The 21074-nt window shown below is 34.7% G+C and overlaps 2 long non-coding RNA genes across 2 annotated transcripts in view; one reads left to right on the forward strand and one right to left on the reverse strand.

Moving 5' to 3' along the window:
- The window catches only part of LOC138703120 (uncharacterized), a 131981-nt gene that overhangs the window by 91556 nt on the left and 19351 nt on the right, over positions 1-21074 (reverse strand). Inside the window, exon 2 of the long non-coding RNA XR_011332973.1 lies at positions 15026-15086. This is a non-coding gene — a long non-coding RNA (uncharacterized lncRNA). The remainder of the gene's footprint in view (positions 1-15025; positions 15087-21074) is intronic.
- LOC138703118 (uncharacterized) overlaps positions 1-21074 on the forward strand; it is a 169012-nt gene that overhangs the window by 84548 nt on the left and 63390 nt on the right. The window lies entirely within an intron of this gene.

The following is a 21074-nucleotide window of genomic DNA, read 5'->3' on the forward strand; positions in this document are numbered from 1 at the left end:
TTCACCGGCATTATCACCTTCATATCATTCAGACGCTAAATAACCTAGATGTTGATACAGCGTCGTAAAATAACTCAATAAAATAAAAAAAAAAGCGACGACATGATATTATATGGCGGGATTAGTCCAGAATTCAATATGGTATTGCCACAGTCTAGTATATACAGTCACGAAGCTTGAGTTGTGAGGATGCTAGGAACAATAGACTGTGCCGGTTCTATTTCGCATTGTCTGTAATGAGGCGATATTAGCGATCCTAGTGGTTAGCAACTATCTGTGAATGCATATTTACTACGTATTGAGCTACGTGACTGTATTTACTAGACTGTGATATTGGTTGAAATTCGTCTCATAATTAAAAAGCGTGATCCAAAAACTCGCTCAGTCTATTTGGCCATTTTTATGATTTCTACTAGAGTTGAACAACGATCGAGAAAGCAAGACTAACAGCGCCCGCAAAGCCGAAAACTCGCATAACAGTATTGACTACATCTTTGACTGTTTGTGAATGAATCAAGCCAACTTTCAAGACTCGGGAGTGGTCAACTCTCGAACGTCAAGCAGCCTTGAATCGTCACAGTTTTTATACCAGACTGAACTTTTATCTGTTTTGGCAACTTACGTATAAACAATCAAGTAGCCCATTTGAAACATCATCTCTACCTTTCAGTGCATAATAATCCGTTCCCTAATCTTTATTTAATTACAGGGCCCTTATTAAAACGCTAGGATTTTTTTTTTTTCGTACATTTGAGATCAAGTATACAATCTCAAGTTAAAAAATATTAACGCTTTATTTAACGATATGTTTTATGTTTCTTAGAAATGCAAATTTATTTGAGATTTTCTTTTCTATTTATATAACCGTAGATAATGTCATACAATAGAACCAGAACATTTTGATAACTACGATACTGTTTCGTTTCGTCTTTTTGTATCAATTAAACATCTCTAATATTATTTCAATGTTGTATGTTATTCAAAGTTACGAAATCTTTCCACGCCGACCAAATGCTATTTCGAGAATGATGAGCAAGACTCGAAGCGCACGAGAGTTACGACACGAGACGAGACGAGATGAGATGAGACTCGAAAGACAAGTGCAACGAACACAGGGAGCGAGAGCGGCAGTTAGTTTTGTTCATCTCTAATATCTACCTATACGTATATGCTTATGTTTGAGACATCTAATTATATTTTAAGCATCTTTTCTTCCAAAACAACGCCAATCCTTGTCTAAAAGTTTGTGTTATTGTGCATGTCACTTGAAAACGCGCTCAGTTCGTAGATCAGCGGATAAAAAACTATCCTAGTTCTTTCATAAAAATGGACTTAACGCGTTTTGGGATAACACTTCAATTTTAATTTATTGATAGTTTTCTACAAAATGGCAGGTGTTTCACTGCAAACCCAGCTTACTCCAATCTTTCCTATTATCAGCCCTCCTCTTTGTCTCCGCATATGATCCATATATTATTTTAATATCGCCTATTATCTGATATCTTCTTCTACCCCGAACTTTTCTCTCGTTCACCATTCCTTCCGGTGAATCCTTCAAGAGAATTTTTTCTCAACCAGTGACAACCAATTCTTTTTTCTCTTCCTGATCAGTTTCAGCATTATTCTTTCTTTATTCACTCTTTCTAGCACAGCTTCATTTCTTTTTCTGTCTATCCACTTCACACGCTCCATTCTTCTCCGTAACCACATTCCAAATGCTTCTAGTCGCTTCTCTTCACTTTGTCATAATGTCCGTGTTTCTGCTCCATGTAATGCCACATTCCACACAAAGCACTTCACTAGTCTCTTCCTTAGTGCTTTTCCCAGAAGTCCGCAGAAAATGCTCCTTTTTCTATTAAAAGCTTCCTTTGTCATTGCTATCCTCCTTTTAACTTCCTGGCAGCAGCTCATGTTACTGCTTATAGTACACAAATATTTCAAGCTGTCCACTTGCTCTACTGTCTCATTTAGAATTTGCAAGTTTGCCTTCTTTATTTTTCTTCCTAAGACTAAGGTCTTCGTATTGTTTGCATTTATCTTCAGTCCATACTGCTCACAGTTGTTATTTAATTCCAGTAACATATCTCTTAGTATTATCTCTTCTACTAACAATGCCATATCATCAGCAAATCTTATGCACTTTATTCTTCTTCCTCCTAGTATCACTCCTCCCACGTTCTAAAAAAAGTTCTTTACTAAATCCTCCAAGTAGATGTTGAACAGATTTAGTCATAAAGAGCATCTTTGACCTGCTCCTCTTCCTATATTAGATATACAGTAGAGCGTCTCGTTTAGGCACAGTGAAAACGTAAACAAATTGCAGGTAACGTGTAGAGAGAGGAGACCCGTACGATAAACACGAGGGATGCACAAGGTTTTAGTTACAACATTTATGGCGGAGCATTAATTGAAATTATATTTTCCAATACATAACTTTATCGTACACACATTTCAACATTTTAATTCTTCTGTTATTTAAATGCCTAACTGAATAGAATTGTGCCTTTTCTGAATTATTATGCCTAATATATTTAAGTCGAATAATCTAGTTATAATTTGCCATACTTACAGCCGCTACAGATTCTAATGTCTAAATTATGGACAGAGAAGTACAGGTACAGCATTTTATTTTTACTTGCATTTTTATTGTACCTGCATTTCTGAATATACCTCACTCCCAACCCTTCACTAATGTCCTTGCTCCCGTCAAACACACAAACTTACGGCCGCTGTTGCATTCGAAGTCTTCAAGCAGTGAAGTAAACACTGCAGTGTATAGTGTGTTTCATAAATATGATTGCGTTTTCTATAGAAGAAAGAACCTATATTAATAATATCGTACTAAAAAATTATATTCAAGAAACGATAAATTCAATTTCAGAGAATACGCTTCAAAATGTTTTTAATAATATGCGTACTGAATTGAAGCCTGCATTGTAATGAACGGCAACCATTTTCAGCAACTTGTTTAAAAATTCAGATTAGCTTTTTTGAATTGAGGTGGCTAGAAGCAAAGGAATGCTAGTGACATTTGTAATAACATGAGCTAAGTGCATCCAGTGTAAGCAAAAGTATCTAAAATTTTAGTGGCAAAGAGATATTTTAATCGCATCACACATTAAAATTTAAATAAAAAATTTCACCGATTTTACGAAAGCTTAAATATTTAAACCCCATTTTCTCAAAAGTAACTTAAGTGCACTTACAGCCCTTTACATATGAGCCCCTCAATTTAAATGCACTCTCTATATTGTATGTTAACATCAATAATTATTATGCTAAATAAAGTAGACATTACATAACGAACATAGCCGCCTGAAAAGTTGCGTTTTTGAAAAAAAAAAAAAAAATGTTACTACTCTACTGTATTTTGATAAATTCCGTAAAAGTGATGATCAAACTGAAAATCGTAATATCGTATTTCCCTACAACATAAATGGATACACTACTTTTCTCTCCTCCTATACCTAGTAAAATGATTTGTTTACATATTGCACTAGTAACATCAAACTCCTGTAATGGAAGGGGGCAACAGTGTTTCCGAGTATAGCCAGGTTAATGTTAAAAATGTTGGTAAAAATAAAGTGATGTCCCTGTATATACTTATTAAATCTCAATCTCTTCGTACGAAATAGTTCCTAATAAATATGGTTAAATTATAATATACGACTAATGAATTGGGATATGCAAGTCAGAAATCTCCTTCATTGAATAATATGACGTGAGTGATTATTATTTCATTCTAATGCATTTTACATAATGTGCACTCTCGAGGCCAGCAAGTGCACTGAATGAACGTGATCTACTGGGTAAGCACGCAGGAAAACAGATCCATGTGCTAGATATCGCCCAGTTCTAAACAACACATTTGTAACGTCCTGTAGAAAAAACATTATCTCATATCTTGACTAGGATATAAGACTTCAAAACAGCTACTAATCTGCAAATTAAATACGAATTTCCAAATACGCTGTTCTGTCGATATAGGAGAAAGCCAATGTAGGTATATCTTCTTAGATTAGGGTTCCGATTTTATTTTATTTGAAAATCGGGACATTTGAAAAATATCTCACTAAAACATGGGACATTTTGTAAACAAGGGGACATAAAAAAGATAAAATCTCGACATTATTAACTAATTAAAGTTTAATTATTAAATTATTAAACTGAAGTACCTACTACTGAACTACTTGTATTTTATTTTCATCAGCATAGTAATTTTAAGCACTTTTTTTTCCGCATACAGATATTATGTTGAACGTTCTGCTGAAGTAGATGCACAGTCACTTTTCTGCTGAAGTAGATTCACAGTGAATATTATATTTACACGAACTGTGATTTGTTTAAGAAGTTTGGGCTCTTTCAACATTACACTGAAAAATTAAAAACACGTTAACTTACTAAAATTGTTTTTACATACTACATCATGGATACTAGACCATATTGGTCGGGACGCTATCATCGCCGTATCGATATTTATTTATTTTTATTGCTACTAAGTTTGAAATGAATACAAATTAATAAATACAATGAAAGATAAACTAGCCCACTCCTGAATGAGTAAGACTCGTGCTCAGGAGGGGATTCCAATACAGACAAAAATAAAATTAAAATTGAAAGTGAATACAGATTAAATAGTGTTTAATAGTGTTTAAACCCAAACTATAAATCCAATACTATTTTTTTATTAATTTTGAGAGGATTCGTGGTTGAAATATTATTGGAATAAAATTTGTTTAATAATCTGGGACCTTGACTCATGCTATGATAAAAAGCTGAATTGGTTTTACATTTTGGTTCAGACAAACGCAAAGAATTTATATTTTTAGTTCTATATTTATGTATATACCTTTCAAAGTTATTAAAATTTCTATGAAAATATTTTAATAAAATAAAATAATACATTTGTTTAATGTTGAAAACTTTGAAATGTTTAAACAACAATTCAGTTGGGTAATCTTTCTGCTTTTTAAACAAAGTTTTAATACTTTTTTCTGTAGTAAAATTAACGGAATACGGTGATGTTCAGGGATAAACACGATCGAACGCTGTAGTCTGTCACTAGTATTCGATAGGATACTCACCAGTAAAACTCTTTTTTGAGATCGAGAAAAAGCGGGACATTTCCCTCCCCGAAAAATGTTTTTGGAACGGTGGGACTTTTTGTAAAAAAAAAAAAACAGGACTCTCCCAGGTAAAACGGGACGAACGGGATCCCTATCTTAGATATAACACGCGGAGTAAGTTCTCTGCAATCGGGAAGCATTATGGTTAAGTACGGAATGAAAATACAGAAATCTTAAGTCAGTAAAAAATTGATCATACGGGAATGTGTATTTAAGAGTTATTAATTCATTATAAAAAGTGAAAGTGATACAACGTTAATACAATGCATTTCTGTACCCAGGACAGAAGCCTGGTTATGATGTCGTTTTCTGCGAGCAAGAGTGGCGTTACCCTGGCTGTTGCCTGCGTGTAGGATGGGCATTACTCCACATTCCTACAGGGCTGATCTCGTGAGCTCCCACAGTATTGCTCGGTTTCTTTACTACAGAGCCTTATATTGCTTAAATTAAAAACTGCAGTTTGCATCATCATAAAATAATAAATAAATCCTCTCCACGTGCTAAGCTTGAACTGCCTGAGGCAGATGATCTCATTGGCAGCAAGAAGCGGATGAGTTACGATGACATAATGACCTGCTTGTATCACAGAAAGACTTTCTTACATTCGTTCAAAGTCTTAAAAAGAACGGCTGAAAATGGGGCAGTTTGTTGCATTATTCTCTACTTTAAAAAACAGATTAGAGTTTATGCCTGCAATAAATCAACACTGATTATTAGCAAATAAAATAAATGTTCAATAAGATATGATAAATATCTTCACTTTCTTAGCAAATGCCGACGGACTAATACGTAGAGAAGTGGTCGGCATTTCTTGACTCGCGAGTCAACCCCTTAAAACACTAAGCACCGAACTCTCGAACAAATTACAACGTGTTCGCAATATGTGTGCAATGCCCAACGATACGATCATATCAAAGTCTAGTATATACAGTCACGAAGCTCAATACGTAGTAAATATGCATCCATAGATAGTTGCTAACCACTAGGATCGCTACTATCGTCTCATTACAGACAATGCGAAATAGTACCTGCACAGTCTATTGTTCCTAGTACCGTCATAAACTCAAGCTTCGTGACTGTATACTAGACTTTGATCATATTTCACCATTTTTCGAATCCTTATCTTGGCTCCGGCTCAACGATCGCAGAATTTTACACTGTCTTTCTCTTCTATTTCAAATTTTGCACACCTCAACCCCAAGTTATCTGTCGTCTCGTCTTGTATATTTATGCTCCAACCATAACCTAAATACTCGATCTCCCATCACCGGTACATTGAGTATACCTCATCGTAACACTTCCCGATACTCTTCATCATTCACAGTTTCAGTTGCTCGTCATTGGAACTCCCTACCTCATACCTTAAGGGGCTATCAGACATTTACTAATTTCAAAACCCGGTTGTCAAATAGACTGCTTAGACTGTGAGCTTTCCTAAAGTATAATTTTTTCTAATATATGATTAACATATAAATTCGGTTCACATTACTATAATCTGTTTGATTTTTAGAATTACATCTAACTAAACTTGTTTTCATATTATTATTACTTACTTACAAATGGCTTTTAAGGAACCCGAAGGTTCATTGCCGCCCTCACATAAGCCCGCCATCGGTCCCTATCCTGTGCAAGATTAATCCAGTCTCTATCATCATATCCCACCTCCCTCAAATCCATTTTAATATTATCCTCCCATCTACGTCTCGGCCTCCCTAAAGGTCTTTTTCCCTCCGGTCTCCCAACTAACACTCTATATGCATTTCTGGATTCGCCCATACGTGCTACATGCCCTGCCCATCTCAAACGTCTGGATTTTAAGTTCCTAATTATGTCAGGTGAAGAATACAATGCGTGCAGTTCTGTGTTGTGTAACTTTCTCCATTCTCCTGTAACTTCATCCCGCTTAGCCCCAAATATTTTCCTAAGCACCTTATTCTCAAACACCCTTAACCTATGTTCCTCTCTCAGAGTGAGAGTCCAAGTTTCACAACCATACAGAAGAACCGGTAATACAACTGTTTTATAAATTCTAACTTTCAGATTTTTTGACAGCAGCCTAGATGACAAAATCTTCTCAACCGAATAATAACAGGCATTTCCCATATTTATTCTGCGTTTAATTTCCTCCCGAGTGTCATTTGTATTTGTTATTATTGCTCTAAGATATTTGAATTTTTCCACCTCTTCGAAGGATAAATCTCCAATTTTTATATTTCCATTTCGTACAATATTCTGGTCACGAGACATAATCATATACTTTGTCTTTTCGGGATTTACTTCCAAACCGATCGCTTTACTTGCTTCAAGTAAAATTTCCGTGTTTTCCCTAATCGTTTGTGTATTTTCTCCTAACATATTCACGTCATCTGCATAGACAAGAAGCTGACGTAACCCGTTCAATTCCAAACCCTGCCTGTTATCCTGAACTTTCCTAATAGCATATTCTAGAGCGAAGTTAAAAAGTAAAGGTGATAGTGCATCTCCCTGCTTTAGCCCGCAGTGAATTGGAAAAGGATTATTATTATTATTATTATTATTATTATTATTATTATTATTATTATTATTATTATTATTCTCTGTATGGTTGTGAAACTTTGATTCTCACTTTGAGAGAGGAACAGAGATTAAGTGTGTTTGAGAATAAGGTTCTTAGGAAAATATCTGGGGCTAAGAGGGATGAAGTTACAGGAGAATGGAGAAAGTTACACAACGCAGAACTGCACGCATTGTAGTAAAATGTAGATGTATAGTTACATAGTCTAATTGACATATGAAAAATAATAATATTCTACAAAAGTTATATTTGAAGAAAGATCATATTCTAAGAGACAATAGGATTCCGAAAGTCATCAATATCTGAAGCCCCTTTATACAATAATTATAATATAAGTATCGTACCGTCCACACCTGTGGAGTAACGGTCAGCGCGTCTGGCCGCAAAACCAGGTGGCCCGGGTTCGAATCCCGGTCGGGGCAAGTTACCTGGTTTTCCGGGGGTTTTCCCTCAACCCAATACGAGCAAATGCTGGGTAACTTTCGGTGCTGGACCCCGGACTCATTTCACCGGCATTATCACCTTCATTTCATTCAGACGCTAAATAACCTAGATGTTGATACAGCGTCGTAAAGTAACCCAATAAAATAAAAAAAAGTACCGTACCAGTTCTTCTCGTGGTATTAAGATGATTTGTTATCGAAGTTTTTCTTTGTATAGTCTTTAACGACACTTCACGATTAACCACAAATTAGCAATGCCCTGTGCCCTAACAGGGGCCCTTATGGGTTGCTACCATTCGGATCAGATGAATCCTGGACAGATTGTAGCATGTAATTGAAATTATATAGCTAACGAGATTAAAAATTTAATTGGATAAGAAGAATGCTCTTGCATAACAGGAAATGAAACTGATGCAAGGAGAATGGAGACAACGACCAGTTACAGTCCGAGTCGTTTCGATGATTCATGGCTGCAAATACCGCAATGAGTGAAGAGTGTATGAAAAAAGACACTAATTGTGTCTTACAGAAGATGGATAATGATAAATTGTGCATGGGAGTACAAAAGTCAAAGACTACTTACAGTTAAGGAAGTTCACTCTATTCCATTTCTATACTTACTTACTTAGTTACAAATGGCTTTTAAGGAACCCGGAGGTTCATTGCCGCCCTGACATAAACCCGCCACCGGTCTCTATCCTGTGCAAGATTAATCCAGTCTCTATCATCATATCCCACCTCCCTCAAATCCATTTTCATATTATCCTCCCATCTACGTCTCGGCCTCCCCAAAGGTCTTTTTCCCTCCGGCCTCCCAACTAACACTCTATATGCATTTCTGGATTCGCCCATACGTGCTACATGCCATGCCCATCTCAAACGTCTGGATTTAATGTTCCTAATTATGTCAGGTGAAGAATACAATGCGTGCAGTTCTGCGTTGTGTAACTTTCTCCATTCTCCTGTAACTTCATCCCTCGTAGCCCCAAATATTTTCCTAAGAACCTTATTCTCAAACATCCTTAATCTCTGTTCCTCTCTCAAGGTGAGAGTCCAAGTTTCAAAACCATACAGAACAACCGGTAATATAACTGTTTTATAAATTCTATTCCATTTCTATGCAGGAAGAAATAGATATTATTACGTAATAGGGGGATTTCTGTCCGTTACTGTTTCCTACTGTAATTGAAATTAATAGTATATAAACTTTAAAGCATAAATTTCAAAGATTACATTAATTTTCAAAACGGAAAAATTACTTACTTTTGATTTTATAAATTTTGTAACTTATATAATAAAAAATCAGTATTTCGATATAAGATGATATCACAGTCTAGTATAGCCTATACAGTCACGAAGCTCAATACGTAGGGAATATGCAACCAGTGACAGTTGAACTTTAGTTGCTAGCCACTAGGATCGCTGCTATGGCCTCATCACAGAAAATGCCAAATAGTACCGGCACAGTCTATTGTTCCTAGTACTCTCTGTTGCTAACCGCTTGGAGCAGTGTATTGCGAGAAATGCAAGAAAATCACCTCAAGTTTCGTGACTGTATATACTAGACTGTGATGATATTAATGTAGCACTCACATAAAATTAAAAAGAAATATATTAGATTGGTACATAAGTTCCATTTACGCGTCTATGTTCTCACAGAACACACGCTTCAGGACCCTCCAAAGTCCACATGTCATTCACGAAGCAACTATGCACCGAGCAAAGTCGGAATTTGGTGCGCAATCTCCGGACAGAGAATAGTGGAACCAATTTTTTTTTTCGACTAGACTGAACACTGGAGAGTACCATCGCATTTTCATGGAGTTTGTAGAGCAACTGGACAATGTAGATATTTTCAACAAGACGGCGTCACATATCATACATCAAATGAATCTATCGAGTTAATTGAACGTTTCTTTGACGATTAGATAATTTCCAAGAACCTATGGCCATCGACATCTCCGGATTTGACATCATCGAACTTTTTCCTAGAGAGTTTCTCAAAGGACAGAGTTTATACCATACGCCCTCAGACTTGAACGATATGAAGCAGAACGTTACACACGAAATCAATGGTATTGACAACAGAGTCCTCTAACGAGCGGCCAGTAACATTATTCTTGTTGAAATGAAGAAAGAAATGTGTTAGTTTTGTATAAATCACTGTGTATATTAGCGTTTAAATACAGATAATTTGAAACGTGATACACTGGAAAGAAATGGAAAGTTTTACTAAGAATTCAGAACAGATGGCTCACCTTATCCATAAATAATTGTAGAACGTGAAAAAGAAAAAAAAAGGTTATTCCAAGCCCATGAGCCGATAACAAGACAAAATGTTGAACGTAATTATAGGATAAACTAGGCTTAATAGTACTCGAAGGAAATCTATTCCAAAGTCATAAAATTAAGATGATGTGTCGGAGATAGAACCCTAATTATATCATGTGGGAAGCCATCAGTTAAAATGTATCACGACTTTTTTGTATTATCTAGCACAAAATAACCCGCCCCTCATTTATGAGACAATATAGAAGCCGTTCAAGATGATTGAAGCATGACCTTGGATGCGCAGTGGACAAGTGCTGCTGCCCGCGTAACCTGAGCGAGATGACAAGGCCATGCTTCAACTACGGTGGAACGGCTTCTAACAAGATTACATCACAGTCTAGTATATACGAGCTATTCCATCTCAAATCGACCGAAATATAGAGAAAATTGACCTTACAATTTCTAAATACAATGAAACTTTTTTTGTACGTAGAGAACTATGATACAATGCTTTGTGCAAAGTTTGAGGCATCAGAACTTAATAGTGTTTAAATTAATAATATTTAAAATGTATCGTATTTTCATAAAATTAACAACTTTAAACTGTTCTGGCTCCGAAACCCTTTCACCCAATGATCAAAATCTTTGTTTATTTTGATGCTGAGAAATTAAAGTTTATATTGACATATAAAAAGATTTTCTTACTTTTTATGGAAATGGAGAAATTTAGACTTTTCCTCATTAAGACGCTTTTGGCTAGGAAAAACTATTTTTAAAATATGTAGTTAGATTCCGCATTGAAAATACAAATAAACACATATTTTTTACAGATGGTATGTTGATAAGAAAGTATTGAAAATATCAAATAAAGAAAATAAATAGTAAGCGCGTGAACTAACCAGCTGACTGTGAGACGGGAGCTTAGCCGAGACAAGCAAGGCCAGGAGACAAACACGTGATGTGTCGTCTAGCAGTCATGGCTGTGCTAGCTTTATCACAGGTTTTCATAAACACAGGAGTAAAATGACGCCCAACGCTCCCTTATCTTCAGCTCTCAGTCAGTGCATGCGGTACTGTGCCGTTCAAGTCTAGGCGTGAGAAAATAATCTATTTAATACCCTCGAAACTTATTGCCATACCACTAAGCAAACAATGCCGAATCCCTCTTAATAATGCAAGGTTTTTTCTCAATATTTTTTTACATTTTTACAAATGGCCCAAAAGCCTAAAAGTAAGTAAAATCAGATTATCTGTCTCTCTGTGTACAATAAAAATAAGGATTACTCCTTAACATAACCTACCAAATGTCAGCTTCAAAATAAGCTCTCGTTCAATGTTCTGCAGTAAATGGTTCCAGAGTTCTGAGCGCTGAAAGAGGCTTGTTTTTATAAAATACTCTAAATTTGTCACTCATAATACAAAAACCGTTTGACTTTCGATAGTATATTTTTGAAAATGCACTCCCCTCAGCACCTTGTATAAGTAGGGAAAAAATTAGAATTAAAAAAAATGCGAGGTTTTTTACTGATCGATTTCATATGGAATAGCCCATACAGTCGCGAAGCTCAATACGTAGTAAATATGCAAAGATTGGATAGTTGCTCACCACTAGGATCGCTAATATCGCCTCATTACAGGCAATGCAAAATAGTACCGTCACAGTCTACTGTTTCTAGCACCCTCAAAACTCAAGCTTCGTGACTGTATATAGTAGATTGTGATTACATTCTACAATCCGTCCTTGAATGGATTATTCATTTCCTTCAATATTCAGACTACGGAAATACCAAACACTTGACATTCATCTTCAGATATTTCAGTTAATTCTACAATACAAGTAAAAGGTAACTAAGAGAAAGCATTTACGGAATAATGTATACTTTAATTTATTACTCACGCATTGAAATTCTGCACAACTCACATTAACCACCCTCTGACTGAAGTCATTTACGCAATAATACAATTTTTTGTATAGGAGAGATCTGGGGCCTGTTTCATAAAATTTACAAAGCTACAAGTTAATAGTGTAATGGATATAAGCAACAAGTTCTTGTAACTTCAGTTTCATAAAAATTCACCATACATTTGTATGACTAGAGCCGCCTTACAACTTCTGTGACGTCATTTGATAAGTAAACAGCAGTTCACAGAGCGCGAGTTAACGTGGCTGCTAAACAGCAAGCGAATGTCATATTCCAACAAAAAAAGACATGAAAATAAAGACATTCTTTTTGAGGTCTTTATCATGGCCATAACGGAAAAACTTAAAGCCGAGAAGTAGAAAGAGGTCCATGAACTGACTTCAAGTACAGAATTCAACATAATCTTACAACAACAAATGGATGAACATAAATGTCTTCTGAAAACTGAACTTAAATCCAATATACAAAATTAAATTCTTTCCCTTCTCACTTAAAATTTTCGTTACCTCAGTCATAGTAGTAACTATATCAACCACATAACTGTTACACTACATGTAAACACTGCTACTAGTACTAAGCAAGCACGGAACTATTGCGCTAGAAGTGAACAGCGCATGCAGAAACAAAAATCGATCACAGCGGGTTCACGAAGTAATATTACTCCGCGTATAGCAGCCGTGGCGAAAATGCTATCGTGCGCCGAGCCACTGTGTAACCTATGAAGGAAGGCGGACACCCGAAGGGGAAGTGAAGCAACTGTCTGACTTATTAACGGATTTTCATTTTCCGTACGTCAAGCACTTAAATAAAATTGTATACAGTACAAGGCTACAAACTAAGTTTAGTACGTACAACGAAGAAAGAAATGAACAAGAAAACATAGAACACATTATCACAACCTAAAATTAATTGTCTTCAGAATGTCTCTGCGACAAAGTTTCAAAATCAGGAATTATGTCACTTACTGCCAGTCATAGTTGATCACGAAGGTATTTGTCTGTCAGTCGTGATCTAAATTTGGTTTCTACTATTTTAATTGTTGAAAATAATTTTTCACAAACGTAAGTTGTACAGAACATAGCTTCAGAAGAGCAAGCGAAAGAACGAAGCTTTGGATATTTATTTTTGGGCAAAGATTTGAAAGGTTGAACATTTGTCAAGTCCTTACATCTAGCTTTCATTTAACATCAGATTGTAAATCTGTGAGTTTAAATTGAAGATGTAACCTCATTATTCGTACATCTGCTGAAAAAGGATCGACGTAGAGATAATGATAATAATACTTACTTACTGGCTTTTAAGGAACCCGGAGGTTCATTGCCGCCCTCACATAAGCCCGCCATTGGTCCCTATCCTGAGCAAGATTAATCCAGTCTCTATCATCATATCCCACCTCCCTCAAATCCATTTTAATATTCCATTCAATTCCAAACCCTCTCTGTTATCTTGGACTTTCCTAATGGCATACTCTAGAGCAAAGTTAAAAAGTAAAGGAGATAGTGCATCTCCTTGCTTCAGCCCACAGTGAATTAGAAACGCATCTGACAGAAACTGACCTATACGAACTCTGCTGTACGTTTCACTGAGACACATTTTAATTAATCTAACTAGTTTCTTGGGAATACCAAATTCCATAAGAATATCATATAAAACTTCTCTCTTAACTGAGTCATATGCCTTTTTGAAATCTATGAGTAACTAATGCACTGTACCCTTATACTCCCATTTTTTCTCCATTATCTGTCGAATACAAAATATCTGGTCAATAGTTGATCTGTTACGCCTAAAAGCACACTGATGATCCCCGATAATTTCATCTACATATGGAGTTAACCTTCTCAAAAGAATATTGGACAAAATTTTGTACGACGTCAACAAAAGTGATATTCTTCGAAAGTTACTACAGTTAGTCTTGTCCCCCTTCTTAAAGAAAGGTACGATTATGGACTCCTTCCATTGATCTGGTACAATTTCCTTTTCCCAAATAGCAAGTACAAGCTTATAAATTTCGTTAGATAATGCGCTTCCACCCTGGTGATAAAAATAATAATGATAATAATGATAATAATGATAATAATAATAATAATAATGATAACAACAACACTTAACCTACTAATGTTTCATCAGTAACATGTGGTAACTTATAATGCCGTTTTATGTTATACACCCGTTTTCCTCGTAATACTTGTGAACTAATCATACATTTAATATTCTCATCATATTGTCAGCAAAAAATGCGTCCTCCCATCCTACTTGAAACTTTCGTTTTTGTAGAGGAACATGGTTTCGAGACAGACATTGCGACGATACGACACTCGCAGGTCAGAAAAAATACAAATGGAACGGAGTTTGACTCCAGTGAGTGAGAGGGTGGGGGTTGTGAAAGGTAGGAAGCAAGGGAAATGCACAGCTATCATTGTGAGCCACAATTTGCTCGTGAGTCACATTTTCGCCATGGCTGGTGTACAGTAATCAGGAGGGAAGAGGGCTACTGTACTTGTATCTCTAAATACAATTTAGTCGGGAGGGAAAGGGGTTGTTATTATTATCTTAGGACTTGAATCGACCGGGAGGGAATTGCCTGTGGAAATTTACTGCGGAAGGGAAATGACCCACACCCTTTTACACCCCCAGTATCTTTTTCGTAAATTGTTTGTACTTGACTTTAAAGCGATTTTAATTGCTAATCTTAGTTATAACAACACCTACCTTCACAAGCGCACCAGCTGACAACTATACCGAGTGATGGAATAGCGAAGGTTTGCTCATCCTACACAAAAAGAAAAATAAAGTACTAAGAAAATCATAATTCTTAAGGTACAACAAACATCATTTTTACTGCAAGTTATACTTTTTACGAAATTCCTGCGTCCCTGTAATACGTATCTTTGATGAAGTTCAATATATCCTATAATGTTTATGTACATACTAATGTATTGCAATTGAGATTATCAGATGATAACAACAACAATAATAATAATAATAATAATAATAATAATAATAATAATAATAATACTAATAATACTAATAATAATAATAATAATAATAATAATAATAATAATAATAATAATAATAATAATAATAATAATTAAATTCTTAAACACATTTATAGCAAGATAAAATATGTACATAAAATTGAATCAGCATCTTACTTCTTTGATTTTCTTGCAATTTTTACAATTCACAATAAAAAATGTAGGTTCTAATAGTACTCCGTGTTTCATAGTAAAATTTTTGGCGCTACAGCTTGAAGAATAAGTACTTACTTACAAATGACTTTTAAGGAACCCGCAGGTTCATTGTCGCCCTCACATAAGCGCGCCTTCGGTCCCTGTCCTGTGCAAGATTAATCCATTCCCTACTATCATATCCCACCTCCCTCAAATCCATTTTAATATTATCCTCCCATTTACGTCTCGGCCTCCCCAAAGGTCTATTTCCCTCCGGCCTCCCAAATAACACTCTCTATGCATTTCTGGATTCGCCCATATGTGCTACATGCCCTGCCCATCTCAAACATCTGGATTTAATGTTCCTAATTATGTCAGGTGAAGAATACAATGTGCGCAGTTCTGCGTTGTGTAACTTTCTCCATTCTCCTGTAACTTCATCCCTCTTTGCCCCAAATATTTTCCTAAGAACCTTATTCTCAAACACCCTTAGTCTCTGTTCCTCTTTCAAAGTGAGAGTCCAAGTTTCACAACCATACAGAACAACCGGTAATATAACTGTTTTATAAATTCTAACTTTCAGACTTTATAGCAGAATAGATGACAAATCTTCTCAACCGAATAATAACAGGCATTTCCCATATTTATTCTGCGTTTAATTTCCACCCGAGTGTATTTGTATTTGTTACTGTTGCTCCAAGATATTTGAATTTTTCCACCTTGAAGAATAAGTACGAAAAATGAAATTAATTTCACCATATCAGTGATTAACTACGCAATATAATAATATCGTAAAGTTTCTTCCTATACAACATAACATATTAAAACCATGGGACTAACTATATTACAAATTAGATAAGTCTACTAGTCTATACAGCAAGCAGTGTCATTTGCTCGCTACAGGCTCCAAACTTTTGTTAATAAAATCGTTATAATTATGTTTATAGTTCGTTAAGAAAATTCATATGCAAACACTTGCAATTGTGCAAAATACGACCTGCTCACAGTTTTTTCTGAACATAGCCCAACATCGAAGCACTTCTTTTCAATCATCTTAATTTCGGAATGTTTTTCTCAAGAAGGTCTGCGTAATGATTTGGATGGTGATGCTTACAGATGTAATTTAATAAGCTGAATTAAATGAAGGCAATGTGAAATGTTGGTTAATGATAGAGGGAAACGGGAGTACCCCGAGAAAAACCCTGTGTAATGTCAATTTCAATGGGAAACGCGACATATTAATGAAACACCAATTTATATTTATTGTATACCAGTCCGCCTCAGAGTACCTCGAGAAAACTCTATGCAATGTCTACTTTGTCCACCAAGAATTTCATATTGGCCTGGCCAAGGATCGAACCCCGTAACCATCGCGGCTATGTTTATGAAATGTCTATAATTATTATGCAATATTATATGAGATTTGTAAAAATAACGACGATAATATTGTAATAATTTACATGTAATTCTAATTTTCGTCATAAAATTTTGTTCTTATATCTATTATGTCAGAGGTTATCATGACGAAGTGCCATCTCCTAACCTTTGTATTTAGGAATTCCATGAATTACATCGTTGTGAATAAATGGGAAAATACTTTATCGTAATTTAATTCCATTCAGGAAAATCATTTCAGGAAAGATAATGTTTAGTAACGAGATGTTATCGTTCCGCTGTCTTCAATTAATAATAATCGTATGAGGAATAATCTCGAATGATTACTGTCTTTACTATGCATACGAATTGGCGTACATTCGATTGAATTTACAGAAACTGTTGTGCGTTACAATATTCGATTACATTATCATGCCTCGGATTTAAAGTTCATCGGTTAAAGGAATAACACTTGAACTCTCGTATCCAATTAATACTCAACAAGATGAACTTACGAAATGACGACACAATCTCAATACACTTTCTACTGTAACTAGGTCTATACGACTGAAGCGAAAGAAGTTTAACAAATTCTTATGTTATAAATTACTCAGAATATTTCTTGGAAGCGTAAACTATCGGATGGATCCGTTATTAATGTATTGTTCTTTCTAATTACCAAAGAAGGTAATGCAATAATTTATTCAAGGGAGAGGTAAGCCACTGGATTGGTCTAGTGCAGGGTTCCTCAATCTTTTTCATGATGAGGCCCCTCTTTCCCTCACATTACTTTAATGCGACCCCATGGCCTAAGGCAGGCATGTCAATTGATGCCCACAGGAGCAAGCGCGCGCTTTAGAGCCCAGGAGAGCCTGAGCGCTTTACAGCGGAAAGGAAAGAGACAGACGAAAGAGATGGTATATGCCGCTTGGTCGAGCTATATTCAGGGATGGCCAGCACTGATTCAATAGATAAAGGGAAGAGAACTTATTAAAACTGTATCCATGTTAATTTTTAGATTTGCCTGAGAAGTATAAGTGCATTATAAGAATGTAAGTTTTAATTTTAATGCTTATTTTTCATAAGTTTGATTTTTTTATTCAAAAGAAATATTTTCTCAACTTTTCGTATAGAAAAGTGAAATTTTCGGGTATAGGCCTATTTATTTAGTAGCCTTACAGAATGTTTTCGTAAGTATAATATACCGTAAGTTATATACGTATTACTGAAGATAGTGTATTGAAAATTTTGAAAATATTCGCATGGAAATTGTTTGTAAGGAAATGAATTAACAAAGCAACTACTCTTACATCATAAGCAAAAGATACGTGCCCATTGTTGTAAAAATGTCAGCTCTATAGCTTCAGCAGATTTCGAGAAAATAATTTAATATTCTGATGATAGGAAGTTGCTCACAAATATCACCTTAAAAGCATAATGCGATAAGAGTTTTGTTATGTAATATTAGTTACACTTAAAACAGATACAGTACCTAGGTAACTTTGCTTTGTACCGTAATATTGTTTTGATTAGTTTATTGATTACTTTTGTAAGGTTAAAGATACCATCAATATAAATTCCAACTTATCATGTTATACTCAATCTCTTTCTTTGGAATATCACTTTCTTTATGAATGATGTGTTTCATCCACTTAATACAGTATAATATTATACTACTATGGAATTTAAGTGAATATTCCTTCTTAACTCTCTATTATGTTATTAAGATTTAAAATACAAGTGAAATATTAAGGAATCAGTGTTAGTACTTTTGTTTTACAGACAATATAGATAATATTGAACAGAAAGAAGCCATATAAAAATAACGACATAAAATTTCACGTTCCGTTTGAAGTTTGTGCACCACTGTTTTCTTAATACAACAGGTTGCTTATTCATATGTATACACAACCCTTCCTCTTTCCATACTTAGTGCTTGCTGCCCGCGCACGACGTCAAGGTCAGAAAAATGCGCTTGCTTTGACATCACTGGCCTAAGGTGTAGAGCAGACCTGCAGAACTGTAGCTCCTCAGAGCGACTGCCTTCGTACCCCTTCTACCCACCTTTTCTACCAGTGTGGTCATAGCGTTCAAGTTGCGTTCGGCTGTATCAGACTGTGGACAGTCTTGCGAAACTTGTTGCTTACATAGAGGAGGACTGCAAAATTGGACCGATTACTTTTTTACTGGTATTGTACACGAATAGCCTACTTCATATAATAAGGAACCTACGTACCAACATACTGTAGGCCTATATAGTATAATAGTTATTTTCCGGATACCATCAGAACTGGGTATTAGCATGCTATGAAAGTTCTGAAGATTTCTCCAAAATAATAAAAGTAGAGGAAAACAAGGGATTTGATTTGAAAGTATTAGTTACTCCTCGTTAAATGAAATAAGCACTAGATACTGCGGCCCCAAAGAAGTCGCATTTTCAGACACGTTCCACCATTCTTGTAAAATTCAAAATTCTTAATAAAACACTTTTCAAAGTAAATTACTGTTTTAACATGACAGAGATTCAATTTCAGCTTTTGGTAATCCAATTAAAACCGACCGATAGAAGCCGAATATAGAAAAAAAAAAAAAAAAAAAAAAAGAACGATAAAAGCATCTAACTTTGAATGTTAGCCGTAAGCCAGCACTGTACACCTAATAGGCTATAGTAAAACAACAAACTTAGTATCACTACAGGAGAAGAAATCTGTATTAAATAAGCAATTATTGCTACCTTATCTTTCACGTAATGATCATGTTATAAGTGACTTACTTACGAATGGAGTCCACACCTGTGGAGTAACGGTTAGCGCGTCTGGCCGCGAAACCAGGTGGTTCGAATTCCGGTCGGGGCAAGTTACCTGGTTGAGGTTTTTTCCGGGTTTTTTCCTCAACCCAATTTGAGCAAATTTATTTATCCATCTATCTGTCTGTCTGTCTGTCAATTTATTTATTTATTTTTTTTTATTTATTTATTTACTTATTTATTTATTTACTTATTTATTTATTTATTTATTTATTTAATTAATTTATTTATTTATTTATTATTTTGCTAATAATTGTAACATAAATTATAAAATATACAGGGAAACTTTAGCTCGCCCCTGAAAGAGTAGAACTCGTGCTCAGGGGCGGATTCCTGAATTGAAATTAATAATTATACAATACAATTATAATTAATAATTATACAATACAATTTGCAATTATAGTATATAATTTTAAATTTTAAATTTTGCAATTTTTATAAAATCCATACATAACTTTTTAAATTTAATACTAGAACTATTAGAATTGACAAGATTAGGATATTTAAATATAAATTTGTTATATATTCTTGGGCCTAAATTACTACTATGATTAAATACTGTAACAGTGTTGCATTTTGGTTCAAACAATCTTAAAGAATTCATACCTTTTGTTTCATAACTATGAGAATACAATTCAAAATTATTTCGATTTTTATGTATGAATTTTATTAATACAATATAATAAATTTGTCTTACGTTAAGTACATTAAAGTCTAGAAACAAATTTTGAGATGGAAAATCAATAGGTTTATGAAAACATATTTTAATTATTTTCTTCTGTAATAGATAAAGTGGATTAAAATTGGACTTAAATGAGCTACCCCATCCTATAATTCCATACATAATTACCGATTGAAATAAAGTTAAATATATCGTACGTAATAAACTTATTGACAAGTAATTCCTCAATAAAACAAAATAATATACTATTTTACGTAATTTATTACAAAGGTAATTAATGTGTTGGTTCCATTTTAAATGATTATCGAAAATTATGCCTAAATACTTAACTTCAGAGGACCCTTTAATAATCGGACATTTACACTGTATAAGACAACAATCAGAATTATGTAATTTAATACTTAATATAGATGTAGGAGGTTTGTTACATTTTTCAGATAATGAGAATGGAATAATTATGGTTTTATTTTCGTTAATAGAAAGATAATTTATGTCAAATCATTTTTTTTATTAATTTAAGTCCATTATTTGAATTATTATATGCATCATGCCAGGTTTTTCCACAAAAAAGTAAAACTGTGTCATCTGCATAAGAATAGTGAACACCATTGTATTGTTGTAAGTCAATTTTTAATAAGTCATAGAATAGGGCCTAGAACTCTGCCTTGGGGAACACTTATATTAATAATTAACGGTTCACTTCAATAATTGTCATTTTCATTATTT

This window comes from Periplaneta americana, chromosome 7, assembly GCF_040183065.1.
Source record: "Periplaneta americana isolate PAMFEO1 chromosome 7, P.americana_PAMFEO1_priV1, whole genome shotgun sequence".
Lineage (NCBI taxonomy): Eukaryota > Metazoa > Arthropoda > Insecta > Blattodea > Blattidae > Periplaneta > Periplaneta americana.